Source organism: Schistocerca serialis, chromosome 1, assembly GCF_023864345.2.
Source record: "Schistocerca serialis cubense isolate TAMUIC-IGC-003099 chromosome 1, iqSchSeri2.2, whole genome shotgun sequence".
NCBI classification, from domain to species: domain Eukaryota; kingdom Metazoa; phylum Arthropoda; class Insecta; order Orthoptera; family Acrididae; genus Schistocerca; species Schistocerca serialis.
Genome location: NC_064638.1, coordinates 947235403 through 947238943, shown reverse-complemented (window position 1 = coordinate 947238943; position 3541 = coordinate 947235403). Strand labels below are relative to the sequence as shown.

Here is a 3541-nt window from a genome sequence, read left to right as displayed (position 1 = left end):
TGGTATACGTTGAATATACACAATTAGTCCAGTTTGACGTAAACTAAACTCCGCCCGAACAGGCCTTGGAAGGCTCAACGGTACCGACCGGCCGCCTTGTCGTCCTCAGATACAGGCGTCATTGGGTGCGGACGTGAAAGGGCATGTGGTCAGCACACCGCTCTCCCGGCCTTACGTCAGTTTACGAGACCGGAGCCACTACTTCTCAGTCAAGTAGCTCCTCAGTTTGCCTCACAATTACTGAGTGCACCCCGCTTGCCAACAGCGCTCGGCAGACCGGATGGTTACCCATCCAAGTACTAGCCCAGCCCGACAGTGCTTAACTTCGATGATCTGACTGGAACCGGTGTTACCACTGCGGCAAGGCCGTTGGCTATAGGTGCTACATAGTTGTGCAATATTCTAGTATTGGTCGCGCAAGTGTTTAGTAACTGGTCTCCTTCGTAGAATGCATTTTCCCAGTATCTTACCATAGGTACTGAGGTCCACAAACCTGTTTCATCCATGACTGGGCCAGTGCGATCGTTTCATTTGACATCCCTACAAACAGCAAGGCATTCTTATGAACTGACTGATTCTAGTTGTGCCCCACTGATACTGTAGTCATGCACTTTGTGAAGTGCATAGTTTTATATTCCTGAACATTTCGAACAAGTCGCCGGTATCCACACCACTTTGAAATCTGACTGACTAGTTACGCGTGTTTGAGAGACTACTTCATTAGAATCTGAATCATGTACAAAAAGTCTGAAGTTACAAACAGTTTTGTCTGCCAGGAAATTAACAATACAACATGAACAGCAAGGGTCGCAACACACTTCCCTGAGGCACTTCCCGAATCAGAGCATAGTATCACATTCTGGAATGTTTCCATTGCACGGAGAATCGAGAGGACTTATCGTGGAATTTTTCTGCTCGTTTGTCATATTAAGATACGAGTGCTGACAGTGCCTGCCAGCAGAACCAAGTAGAGGCTTTTAATGAGCTAAGATTCTTTTTGTTCTAATGAAAGTCAAAGCACAGAGTAGAGCAGTGGTTCCCATCTTTTCCAAAACCATTAAACCCAGAATACAATAATAGCTAGTACCCCCCCTTCCTCCCCTACCTCCACCCAACACCAATATTAGCTGCCAACTAAATTTTAGAACGATATGGGAATCTTCTTTGAACGCTTTCATTTGTAAAACGAATCAAGATAAATAATTTTTATTTTCTGTATGTATTTTACTGAACCAAGAACTTATGAGTCAAATGGTTACTGCTTATTTCTAACAACCTTTTTATATTTAGTTTGTTCTGCGTCAGCGCCCGTCATAGGGCACGTTCCAAATCTATTCAGTTCCTTGCGTTTGTCTTCATTGTTATATAGTCAAAAATTCACTTTCACATATGCAAATCTTGAAGGCAGCGTTTCTCTTCCATGTGCTGTGTTCGAGTAGTGAGTGTGTTAGAATGTATGATGAAGCAATTATCGGTACACTGTGAGCACTACCTACACCTCCTAAGAGAAGAAATCAACCTGTTCACAGTAATTGTGGACACTTGTCACAAAACATACTTACTCTGCATCACTTAAGTCCCTAGCGGCAGTTCCTTCACTCGTACACTGCAGCCCCATTTAAAACCAAGCGAGTTAAAATGTGTGCGCTGTATGTACTGTAAATCACTTGATTGCTGGACCCCTTACTTCTGAACCGACAGAAATTAAAATACTTCATGGTGTTAATGCTTTTTTCTTTACTACTGCCACTGATAACAATAAATAATAATTAATAACACAGTGTACAGCAGTATGGCAGATATCGTGTTGTTACTGTTGTGTTGTGCTCTCAGTTTCAGTTCATTTATCAAGTTTCAAAGCGAGTAATGAATCGAAATTTGTATGACATGTATAGCATTTGGTACGTGTCTCACTTTCATTGTCATAGATACACGGCACAAAGGGCAAAGTATGTGCGTAGGGTGGTGTATGTGAACAAAATGTTGTTCATACATTTGTTTACTAGTTGTAACCTCTACCGCATTGTGTCACGCATTTTAATAATAATGTTTAAAGTATGAAGAAGTTGGCTGACGGCCGTCGAAATATTTTGCGAAAAATGGAAACAATGATTCGAAAAATACCCGGAGGCACTCTATTAACTGGTCTTACGTGACCAATATTAGAGTCTTACAATATTTATCAAAATATTAGTCATATTTTAAAAATAGGTTCGTGACTAAGACACAATTGTGGACCCTTTGTTTATATCCCTGAAAAACATTCATTTTGCCCCCAGGTCGGCAACCACTGGCGTGCAGTGTGCTGCACACGAATTATCGAACAGTGTGCGGCAGACGCATTATAGATGCGTCCCTTGATGTAACGACAGTTAAGGTACTTACGGTCATTTGATTCATCAAGAACGCCTAACAGACACCTGAAGATGAGACTGTACTGTCTTGAAATCGATTGTGTGTATATGAGATAAGCATGAAAATAAAAAAATGCAGCTGTAAGGAAACTGACTTTCCAACTAAGTAACAAAAAAAGTTCAAATGTGTGTGAAACTTTATGGGACTTAACTGCTAAGGTCATCAGTCCCTATGAGTACTCACTACTTAACCTAAACTATCCTAAGGACAAACACGCACACCCATACCCAATGGAGGACTCGAGCCTCCGCCGGGACCAGCCGCCCCAGACCGTTCGGCTAATCCCGCGCGGCCAATAAGTAACAGCTGATAGTCCTGCGGATAGGAGGGAAGTACCTAAGACGTAAGCGAACCAATGAGAAAGCTTCCACGCAAGTTCAGAACTCGAGCACCATACAATAGAAGCCAGGGAAGTTCTGTCCTTCAAACTGGGACTTGCTACAAAGGTTAATGTTTCATGTTGTTATGCAGACGTGCGTACTCACTCGAGCAAACGCATTGACCCAGAAACCCGGAAATTATCTCGTGGATAACAGTTGGTTCGACAGCCACTTGGCCCGTCGGACGTCACTCAGCTACGTGCAATCAGGCGTAGGCAGTACTGAGCAAAGGCTTGCATGATATTCTTTAACCTCTTTTCCTACAGAATGGTTTTCCATGCCAGTTACAAGTGTCTGCCTCTAGCAGATTAGACTCAGTACAAACAGAATGTTTGTAACGACTGAAGACATGTAAACCATTCAACGCCCATGAGATCATCTGAAGTATGAAATAGCTTTCAGAGAAGCGCTATTGTATATCGAGATATAACTCACAGACGCACCGTGCTTGCTACGTCGATATAGTGGTGTATGCCCTAGAGATGAGATATGAAGGACTTCTCCAGGGGAATTGTCAATATTTAGGTATATGGCAGGGATGCCCATTCGAAGCAAAATAGCCTAGTAAATAGGGGTTCTAAAATGTGTACTTGAAGAGCTATGAACACTTCTTCATCTTAAATACTGTGAAAAAAAATCTTCTCTACTGACAGCTCTTTGATTTCCATATTTTTGGAGGAGATAGTATGGATCGAAACAATAAAATAATATCCAGTGAATCTGGGTCCTAAAGTACACACCATCAA

At 42.2% G+C, this 3541-nt stretch overlaps 1 pseudogene; it reads right to left on the bottom strand.

Moving 5' to 3' along the window:
• Nucleotides 1–256: 256 nt before the first annotated feature.
• On the bottom strand, nucleotides 257–374 carry LOC126427963 (5S ribosomal RNA; annotated as a pseudogene).
• Nucleotides 375–3541: the final 3167 nt, after the last annotated feature.